Raw genomic sequence first — 12070 nt, forward strand, 5'->3', positions numbered from 1 at the left:
TAAGTTCTGAGAGATAAGTGTGTGTGAAAGCCGTCCTTCAATTAGCTTGTTGGGAACACAAAGTTTCTTTTCAGTTGCAACCTCCAATCCATAAATATACATGAGGAGGTAACAGCTCCAACCCGGTTTTACAGTGAAAACTGTAGGAATATCAAACCGGCACTAGGAAACACAGTGAGAATATAGAGTAAGTTTCTCCTGCTTCCCGTTCCCTTTGAGCTATATGATCGAACGTTTCTCCACATGGTCAGTTCTGAGAGATAATTGAGTTTGAAAGCCGTCCTTCACCTAGCTTTTTGGGAAAACAAAGTTTATTTTCAGTTGCAAACACCACTCCAAACATATATATGGGGAGGTAATAGCTCCAACTCGGTTTTACAGTGAAAACTGCAGGAACTTCAAACCGGCTCTAGGAAACACACTGAGAAGCCAGAGTAAATGTTTCTCCTACAACCCGTTCCCTTTGAGCTACATGAACGAACTTCTTTCCAGATGCTCAGTTCTGAGAAATAATTGTGTGTGAAAGCCGTTCTTCACAATGCTTAATGGGAACACAAAGTTTGTTTTCAGTACCAAACTCCAATCCGTAGATATATATGGGGAGGCAAAAGCTCCAACTCGGTTTTACAGTGAAAACTGTAGGAACTTCAAAACGGCACTAGGAAACACACCAAGAAACCAGAGTAAAAGTTTCTCCAGCAACCCATTCCCTTTGTGCTTGTTGAACGAACGTCTCTCCACATACCCAGTTCTGAGAGTAAAGTGTGTGTGAAAGCTGTACTTCACCTAGCTTGTTGGGAACACAAAGTTTCTTTTCCGTTGCAAACTCCACTCCATACATATATAAGGGGAGGTACCAGATCCAACCCGGTTTTACAGTGAAAACTGCAGGAACTTCAAACCGGCACTAGGAAACACACTGAGAAACCAGAGTACAAGTTTATCCAGCAACCCATTCTTTTGTGCTTGATGAACGAACGTCTCACCACATGCTCAGTTCTGAGATATATTGTTTGTGAAAGCCGTCCTTCAACTAGCTTGTTGGGAATACAAAGTTTCTTTTCCGTTGCAAACTCCACTCCATACATATGTAAGGGAAGGTACCAGATCCAACTCGGTTTTACAGTGAAAACTGCAGGAACTTCAAACCGGCACAAGGAAAAACAGTGATAAACCAGAGTAAAAGTTTCTCCTGCATCCTGTTCCCTTTGTGCTAGGTGAACCAACTTCTCTCCACATGCTCAGTTTTAAGAGAACAGTGTGTGTGAAAGCAGTCCTTCACCTATCTTATTGGGAACACAAAGGTTCTTTTCAGTTTCAAACTCCATTACATTCATATATGTGGGGAGGTACTAGCTCCAACTCGGTTTTACAGTGAAAACTGCAGGAACATCAAACCGGCACTAGGAAACACACTGAGATACCAGAGTTAAAGTTTCTCCTACAACCCGTTCCCTTTGTGCTACATGAACGAACGTCTTTCCACATGCTCTGTTCTGAGAGATAAGTGTGTGTGAAAACCGTTCTTCATATTGCTTGATGGGAACACAAAGTTTGTTTTCATTACCAAACTCCAATCCATACATACATATGGGGAGGTAAAAGCTCCAAATCGGTTTTACAGTTAAAACTGCAGGAACTTCAAAACGGAACTAGGAAACAAACTGTGAAAGAAGAGTAAAAGTATCTCCTGCAACCCGATCCCCTTTTGCAAGATGATCGAACGAATCTCCTCATACTCAGTTCTGAAAGATAATTGTGTGTGAAAGCCGTACTTCACCTATCTTGTTGGAAACACAATGTTTCTTTTCAGTTTCAAATTCGACAACATTCATATATGTGGGGAGGTACTAGCTCCAACTCGGTTTTACAGTGAAAACTGCAGGAACTTCAAACCGGAACTAGGAAACACACTGAGAAACCAGAGTAACAGTTTCACCTGCAACACGTTCCCTTTTTGCAAAATGAACGAACGACTCTCCTCATGCTCAGTTCTGAGAGATAAGTGTGTGTGAAAGCCGTCCTTCAACTAGCTTGTTGGGAACACAAAGTTTCTTTTCATTTGCAAACTCCAATCCATACATATACATGAGGAGGTACCAGCTCCAACTCGGTTTTACAGTGAAAACTGTAGGAATATCAAACCGGCACTAGGAAACACAGTGAGAATATAGAGTAAGTTTCTCCTGCTTCCCGTTCCCTTTGAGCTAAATGATCGAACGTCTCTCCTCATGTTCAGTTCTGAGAGATAAGTGTGTTTGAAAGCCGCCCTTCACCTAGCTTGTTGAGAACACAAAGTTTATTTTCAGGTGCAAACTCCACTCCATACATATATATGGGGGGGTAATAGCTCCAACTCGGTTTTACAGTGAAAACTGCAGGAACTTCAAACCGGCAATAGGAAACACAGTGAGAAGCAGAGTAAAAGTTTCTCCGGCAAAGTGTTCCCTTGGTACTAGTGAACAAAAGACTCTCCACATGCTCAGTTATGAGAGATAAGTGTGTGTGAAAGCCGTCTTTCACCAAGCTCGTTTGGAACACAAAGTTTCTTTTCAGTTGCAAACTCCAATCCATACATATACATGAGGAGGTACCAGCTCCAAGTCGGTTTTACAGTGAAAAATGTAGGAATTTCAAACCGGCACTAGAAAAAACACACTGAGAAACCAGAGTAAATGTTTCCCCTACAACCCGTTCCCTTTGTGCTACATGAACGAACGTCTTTCCACCTGCTCAGTTCTGAGAGATAATTCTGTGTGAAAGCCGTTCTTCACCTTGCTTGTTGGGAACACAAAGTTTCTTTCAGTTGCAAACTCCACTCCATACATACATATGGGGAGGTAAAAGCTCCAACTCGGTTTTACAGTGAAAAAAGTAGGAACTTCAAAACGGCACTAGGAAACACACCGTGAAACCAGAGTAAAAGTTTCTCCAGCAACCCATTCCCTTTGTGCTTGATGAACGAACGTCTCTCCACATGCCCAGTTCTGAGAGTTAAGTGTGTGTGAAAGCCGTCTTTCACATAACATGTTGGGAATACAAAGTTTCTTTTCCTTTGCAAACTCCAATCCATACATATATTAGGGGAGGTACCAGATCCAACAAGTTTTTACAGTGAAAACTGCAGGAACTTCAAACCGGCACTAGGAAACACAGTGATAAACCAGAGTAAAAGTTTCTCCTACATCCTGTTCCCTTTGTGCTAGGTGAACCAACTTCTCTCCACATGCTCAGTTCTAAGAGATCAGTGTGTGTGAAAGCCGACCTTCACCTATCTTATTGGGAACACAAAGTTTCTTTTAAGTTTCAAACTCCATTACATTCATATATGTGGGGAGGTACTAGCTCCTACTCGGTTTTACAGTGAAAACTGCAGGAACATCAAACCGGCACTAGGAAACACACTGAGAAACCAGAGATAAAGTTTCTCCTGCATCCCATTCCATTTGTGCTAGATGAACGAACGACTCCCCACATGCTCAGTTCTGAGAGTTAAGTGTGTGTGAAAGCCGTCCTTCACCAAGCTTGTTGGGAACACAAAGTTTCTTTTACGTTGCCAACTCCACTCCATACATATATATGGCGAGGTAGTAGCTCCAACTCGGTTTTACAGTGAAAACTGCAGGAACTTCAAACCGGCACTTGGAAACACAGTGAGAACCAGAGTAAAAGTTTCTCCTGCAACCTGTTCCCTTTGTGCTAGGTGAACAAACTTCTTTCCACATGCTCAGTTCTAAGAGATCAGTGTGTGTGAAAGCCGTCCTTCATCTATCTTATTGGGAACACAAAGTTGCTTTCCAGTTTATTCTCCACTCCATTCATATATATGGGGAGGTACTAGCTCAACTCGGTTTAACAGTGAATACTGCAGAAAATTCAAAACGGCACAAGGAAACACACTGAGAAAACAGAGAAAAGATTATCCTGCAACCGGTTCCCTTTGTGCTAAATGAACGAACATCTCTCCACATGGTCAGTTCTGAGAGATAAGTGTGTGTGAAAGCCGTCCTTCATCTATGTTGTTGGGAACACAAAGTTTCTTTTCAGTTGCAAAATCCACTCAATAATTATATATGGGGAGGTTCTAGCCCCAACTCGGTTTTACAGTGAAAACTGCAGGAACTTCAAACCGGAACTAGGAAACAAACTTAGAAAACAGAGAAAAAGTTTCTCCTGCAACCCGTTCCCTTTGTGCAAGATGAATGAACAACTCTACTCATGCTCAGTTCTGAGAGAAATGTGTGTATGTAAGCAGTCCTTCACATAGCTTGTTGGGAACTCAAACTTTCTTTTCACTTGCAAACTCCACTCCATACATATATATGGGGAGGTACTAGCTCCAACTCGATTTTACAGTGAAAACTGCAGGAACTTCAAACCGGCACTAGGAAACACAGTGAGAATCCAGTGTAATAGTTAATCCTGCTTCCCGTTCCCTTTGAGCTAGATGAACGAACTTCTCTCCACATGCTCAGTTCTGAGAGATACGTGTGTGTGAAAGCCATCCTTCACCTATCTTGTTGGGAACACAAAGTTTGTTTTCAGTTGCAAACTCCACTCCGTAAATATATATGGGGTGGTACTAGCCCCAACTTTATTTTACAGTGAAAACTGCAGTAACTTCAAACCGGAACTAGGAAACAACCTGAGAAACCAGAGTAAAAGATTCCCCTGCAACCCGTTCCCTTTGTGCTAGATGAACCAACGAGTCTCCAAATGCTCAGTTCTGAGAGATAAGTGTGTGTGAAAGCCATACTTCATCTACCATTTTGGGAAAACAAAGATCCTTTTAAGTTGCCAACTCCCCTCCATACATATATATGGGGAGGTACAAGCTCCAACCCGGTTTTACAGTGAAAACTGCAGGAACTTCAACCCGGCACTAGGAAACACACTGAGAAAACAGAGTAATAGTTCCTCCTGCAACCCGTTCCCTTTGTGTTAAATGAACGAACTTATATCCTCATGCTCCGTTCTGAGAGATATGTGTGTGTGAAAGCTGTTCTTCATCTATCTTGTTGGGAACACAAAGTTTCTTTTCAGTTGCAAACTCCACTCCATAAATATATATGGGGAGGTACTAACTCCAACTCGGTTTTACAGTGAAAACTGCAGGAACTTCCAACCGGAACTAGGAAACAAACTGAGAAACCAGAGTAAAAGTTTCCCCTGCAACCCGTTCCCTTTGTGCAAGATGAACAAACGACTCTCCTCATGCTCAGTTCTGAGAGATAATTGTTTGTGAATGCCGTTCTTCACATCGCTTGATGGGAACACAAAGTTTCTTTTCAGTAGCAAACACCAATCCATACATATATATAGGGAGGTACCAGCCCCAACTCGCTTTTACAGTGAAAACTGTAGGAATATCATACCGGAACTAGGAAACACACTGAGAAACCAGAGTAAAAGTTTCACGTGCAACACGTTCCCTTTTTGCAAAATGAACGAACGACTCTCCTCATGCTCAGTTCTGAGAGATAAGTGTGTGTGAAAGCCGTCCTTCAACTAGCTTGTTGGGAACACAAAGTTTCTTTTCATTTGCAAACTCCAATCCATACATATACATGAGGAGGTACCAGCTCCAACTCGGTTTTACAGTGAAAACTGTAGGAATATCAAACCGGCACTAGGAAACACAGTGAGAATATAGAGTAAGTTTCTCCTGCTTCCCGTTCCCTTTGAGCTAAATGATCGAACGTCTCTCCTCATGGTCAGTTCTGAGAGATAAGTGTGTTTGAAAGCCGTCCTTCACCTATCTTGTTGAGAACACAAAGTTTATTTTCAGGTGCAAACTCCACTCCATACATATATATGGGGAGGTAATAGCTCCAACTCGGTTTTACAGTGAAAACTGCAGGAACTTCAAACCGGCAATAGGAAACACAGTGAGAAGCAGAGTAAAAGTTTCTCCGGCAAAGTGTTCCCTTGGTACTAGTGAACAAAAGACTCTCCACATGCTCAGTTATGAGAGATAAGTGTGTGTGAAAGCCGTCCTTCACCAAGCTCGTTTGGAACACAAAGTTTCTTTTCAGTTGCAAACTCCAATCCATACATATAGATGAGGAGGTACCAGCTCCAAGTCGGTTTTACAGTGAAAAATGTAGGAATTTCAAACCGGCACTAGGAAACACAGTGATAAACCAGAGTAAAAGTTTCTCCTACATCATGTTCCCTTTGTGCTAGGTGAACCAACTTCTCTCCACATGCTCAGTTCTAAGAGATCAGTGTGTGTGAAAGCCGACCTTCACCTATCTTATTGGGAACACAAAGTTTCTTTTAAGTTTCAAACTCCATTACATTCATATATGTGGGGAGGTACTAGCTCCTACTCGGTTTTACAGTGAAAACTGCAGGAACATCAAACTGGCACTAGGAAACACACTGAGAAACCGGAGATACAGTTTCTCCAGCATCCCAATCCATTTGTGCTAGAAGAACGAACGACTCTCCACATGCTCAGTTCTGAGAGTTAAGTGTGTGTGAAAGCCGTCCTTCACCTAGCTTGTTGGAAACACAAAGTTTCTTTTACGTTGCCAACTCCACTCCATACATATATATGGCGAGGTAGTAGCTCCAACTCGGTTTTACAGTGAAAACTGCAGGAACTTCAAACCGGCACTAGGAAACACAGTGAGAACCAGAGTAAAAGTTTCTCGTGCAAACTGTTCCATTTGTGCTAGTGAACGAACGACTCTCCACATGCTCAGTTCTGAGAGATTAGTGTGTGTGAAAGCCGTTCTTCACATTGATTTATGGGAACACAATGTTTCTTTTCAGTAGCAAATCCAATCCATACATATATAAGGGGAGGTACAAGCTCCAACTCGGTTTTACAGTGAAAACTGTAGGAACTTCAAAACGGCACTAGGAAACACACCGAGAAACCAGAGTAAAAGTTTCTCCAGCAAACCATTCCCTTTGTGCTTGATGAACGAACGTCTCTCCACATGCCCAGTTCTGAAAGTTAAGTGTGTGTGAAAGCCGTCCTTCACCTAGCTTGTTGGGAACACAAAGATTCTTTTCCGTTGCAAACCCCACTCCATACATATATACGGGGAGGTACCAGATCCAACTCTGTTTTACAGTGAAAACTGCAGGAATTTCAAACCGGCACGAGGAAACACACTGAGAAACCAGAGTAAAACTTTCTCCTGCAACCTGTTCCCTTTGTGCTAGGTGAACAAACTTCTTTCCACATGCTCAGTTCTAAGAGATCAGTGTGTGTGAAAGACGTCCTTCATCTATCTTATTGGGAACACAAAGTTGCTTTCCAGTTTATACTCCACTCCATTCATATATATGGGGAGGTACTAGCTCAACTCGGTTTAACAGTGAATACTGCAGAAACTTCAAAACGGCACTAGGAAACACACTGAGAAAACAGAGAAAAGATTATCCTGCAACCGGTTCCCTTTGTGCTAAATGAACGAACATCTCTCCACATGCTCAGTTCTGAGAGATAAGTGTGTGTGAAAGCTGTCCTTCAACTATGTTGTTGGGAACACAAAGTTTCTTTTCAGTTGCAAACTCCACTCAATAAATATATATGGGGAGGTACTAGCCCCAACTCGGTTTTACAGTGAAAACTGCAGGAACTTCAAACCAGAACTAGGAAACAAACTTAGAAAACAGAGAAAAAGTTTCTCCTGCAACCCGTTCCCTTTGTGCAAAATGAACGAACAACTCTACTCATGCTAAGTTCTGAGAGAAAAGTGTGTATGTAAGCAGTCCTTCACATAGCTTGTTGGGAACTCAAACTTTCTTTTCACTTGCAAACTCCACTCCATACATATATATGGGGAGGTACTAGCTCCAACTCGATTTTACAGTGAAAACTGCAGGAACTTCAAACCGGCACTAAGAAACACAGTGAGATTCCAGTGTAATAGATTCTCCTGCTTCCCGTTCCCTTTGAGCTAGATGAACGAAATTCTCTCCACATGCTCAGTTCTGAGAGATACGTGTGTGTGAAAGCCATACTTCACATATCTTATTGGGAACACAAAGATTCTTTTCAGTTGCAAACTCCACTCCATACATATATATGGGGAGGTACTAGCCCCAACTCGGTTTTACAGTGAAAACTGCAGGAACTTCAAACCGGAACTAGGAAACAAACTGAGAAACCAGAGATAAAGTTTCTCCTGAAACCCGTTCACTTTGTGCAAGATGAACAAAAGACTCATCTCATGCTAAGTTCTGAGAGATAAGTGTATGTGAACGCAGTACTTCACCTTGCTTGTTGGGAACACAAAGTTTCTTTTCACTTGCAAACTCCACTCCATACATATATATGGGGAGGTACTAGCTCCAACTCGGTTTTACAGTGAAAACTGCAGGAACTTCAAACCGGCACTAGAAAACACAGTGAGAAAATTGAGTAAATGTTTCTCATGCTTAGTGTTCCCTTTGTGTTAAATGAATGAACGTCTCTCCACATGCTCAGTTCTCAGAGATAAGTTTGTGTTAAAGCCGTCCTTCAACTAGATTGTTGGGAACACAAAGTTTCTTTTCATTTGCATACTCCACTGCATACATATATATGGGGAAGTACTAGCTCCAACACGGTTTTACAGTGAAAACTGCAGGAAATTAAAAACGGCACTGGGAAACAAGTGAGAATTTAGAGTAATAGTTTCCCTTGCTTCCCGTTCCAGTTGAGCTAAATGATAGTACGTCTCACCACATGCTCAGTTCTGAGAGATAAGTGTGTGTGAAGCCATCCTTTACCTAGCTTGTTGGGAACACAAAGTTTTTTTTCAGTTGCAAACTCCACTCCATACATATATATGGGGAGGTAATAGCTCCAACTCGGTTTTACAGTGAAAACTGCAGGAACTTCAAACTGGCACTAGGAAACACAGTGAGAACCAGAGTAAAAGTTTCTCCTGCAAACTGTTCCCTTTGTGCTAGTGAACGAACGACTCTCCACATGCTCAGTTCTGAGAGATAAGTGTGTGTGAAAGCCGTCTTTCACCTATCTTGTTGGGAACACTAAGTTTCTTTTCAGTTTCAAACACCGTTACATTCATATATGTGGGGAGGTACTAGCTCCAACTCGGTTTTACAGTGAAAACTGCAGGAACATCAAACCGGCACTAGGAAACACACTGAGAAGACAGAGTTTAAGTTTCTCCTGCAACCCATTCCATTTGTGCTAGATGAACGAACGACTCTCCACATGCTCAGGTCTGAGAGATAAGTGTGTGTGAAAGGAGTAATTCACCTAGCTTTTTGGGAACACATAGTTTCATTTCAGTTGGAAACGCCACTCCATACATATATATGGGGAGATCCTAGCTCCAACTCGGTTTTACAGGGATAACTGTAGGAAGTTCAAACCGGCACTAGGAAACACACTGAGAAACCAGTAAAAGTTTCAACAGCAACCCATTCTGTTTGTGCTAGATTAACGAACGACTCTCCACATGCTCATTTCTGAGAGATAAGTGTGTGTGATTGCCGTCCTTCACTTATCTTGTTGGAAACACAATGTTACTTTTACGTTGAAAACGGCACTCCATACATATATAAGGGGAGGCACAAGCTCCAACTCGGTTTTACAGTGAAAAATGCAGGAACTTCAAACCGGCACTAGGAAACACAGTGAGAAACCAGAGTAATAGTTTCTCCTGCTTCCCGTTCCTTTTGAGCTAGATGAACGAACTTCTCTCCACATGCTCAGTTCTGAGAGATACGTGAGTGTGAAAGCCGTCCTTCACCTATCTTGTTGGGAACACAAAGTTTCTTTTCAGTTGCAAACTCCACTGCATAAATATATATGGGGAGGTACTAGCTCCAACTCGATTTTGCAGTGAAAACTGCAGGAAATTCAAACCGGAACTAGGAAAGAATCTGAGAATCCAGAGTAAAAGATTCCCCTGCAACCCGTTCCATTTGTGCTAGATGAACGAACGAGTCTCCAAATGATCTGTTCTGAGAGATAAGTGTGTGTGAAACCCGTCCTTCAACTAGCATTTTGGGAACACAAAGTTTCTTTTAAGTTGCCAACTCCCCTCCATACATATATATGGGGAGGTACAAGCTCCAACACGGTTTTACAGTGAAAACTGCAGGAACTTCAACCCGGCACTAGGAAACACACTGAGAAAACAGAGTAATAGTTCCTCCTGCAACCCGTTCCCTTTGTGTTAAATGAACGAACTTATATCCTCATGCTCAGTTCTGAGAGATATGTGAGTGTGAAAGCTGTTCTTCAACTATCTTGTTGGGAACACAAAGTTTCTTTTCAGTTGCAAACTCCACTCCATAAATATATATGGGGAGGTACTAACTCCAACTCGGTTTTACAGTGAAAAATGCAGGAAATTCAAACCGGAACTAGGAAAGAAACTGAGAATCCAGAGTAAAAGATTCCCCTGCAACCCGTTCCATTTGTGCTAGATGAACGAACGAGTCTCCAAATGCTCAGTTCTGAGAGATAAGTGTGTGTGAAAGCCGTCCTTCAACTAGCATTTTGGGAACACAAAGTTTCTTTTAAGTTGCCAACTCCCCTCCATACATATATATGGGGAGGTACAAGCTCCAACCCGGTTTTACAGTGAAAACTGCAGGAACTTCAACCCGGCACTAGGAAACACACTGAGAAAACAGAGTAATAGTTCCTCCTGCAACCCGTTCCCTTTGTGTTAAATGAACGAACTTATATCCTCATGCTCCGTTCTGAGAGATATGTGTGTGTGAAAGCTGTTCTTCATCTATCTTGTTGGGAACACAAAGTTTCTTTTCAGTTGCAAACTCCACTCCATAAATATATATGGGGAGGTACTAACTCCAACTCGGTTTTACAGTGAAAACTGCAGGAACTTCCAACCGGAACTAGGAAACAAACTGAGAAACCAGAGTAAAAGTTTCCCCTGCAACCCGTTCCCTTTGTGCAAGATGAACAAACGACTCTCCTCATGCTCAGTTCTGAGAGATAATTGTTTGTGAATGCCGTTCTTCACATCGCTTGATGGGAACACAAAGTTTCTTTTCAGTAGCAAACACCAATCCATACATATATATAGGGAGGTACCAGCCCCAACTCGCTTTTACAGTGAAAACTGTAGGAATATCATACCGGAACTAGGAAACACACTGAGAAACCAGAGTAAAAGTTTCACGTGCAACACGTTCCCTTTTTGCAAAATGAACGAACGACTCTCCTCATGCTCAGTTCTGAGAGATAAGTGTGTGTGAAAGCCGTCCTTCAACTAGCTTGTTGGGAACACAAAGTTTCTTTTCATTTGCAAACTCCAATCCATACATATACATGAGGAGGTACCAGCTCCAACTCGGTTTTACAGTGAAAACTGTAGGAATATCAAACCGGCACTAGGAAACACAGTGAGAATATAGAGTAAGTTTCTCCTGCTTCCCGTTCCCTTTGAGCTAAATGATCGAACGTCTCTCCTCATGGTCAGTTCTGAGAGATAAGTGTGTTTGAAAGCCGTCCTTCACCTATCTTTTTGAGAACACAAAGTTTATTTTCAGGTGCAAACTCCACTCCATACATATATATGGGGAGGTAATAGCTCCAACTCGGTTTTACAGTGAAAACTGCAGGAACTTCAAACCGGCAATAGGAAACACAGTGAGAAGCAGAGTAAAAGTTTCTCCGGCAAAGTGTTCCCTTGGTACTAGTGAACAAAAGACTCTCCACATGCTCAGTTATGAGAGATAAGTGTGTGTGAAAGCCGTCCTTCACCAAGCTCGTTTGGAACACAAAGTTTCTTTTCAGTTGCAAACTCCAATCCATACATATAGATGAGGAGGTACCAGCTCCAAGTCGGTTTTACAGTGAAAAATGTAGGAATTTCAAACCGGCACTAGGAAACACAGTGATAAACCAGAGTAAAAGTTTCTCCTACATCATGTTCCCTTTGTGCTAGGTGAACCAACTTCTCTCCACATGCTCAGTTCTAAGAGATCAGTGTGTGTGAAAGCCGACCTTCACCTATCTTATTGGGAACACAAAGTTTCTTTTAAGTTTCAAACTCCATTACATTCATATATGTGGGGAGGTACTAGCTCCTACTCGGTTTTACAGTGAAAACTGCAGGAA

Source organism: Camelus bactrianus, chromosome 24 (genome assembly GCF_048773025.1).
Source record: "Camelus bactrianus isolate YW-2024 breed Bactrian camel chromosome 24, ASM4877302v1, whole genome shotgun sequence".
NCBI lineage: Eukaryota > Metazoa > Chordata > Mammalia > Artiodactyla > Camelidae > Camelus > Camelus bactrianus.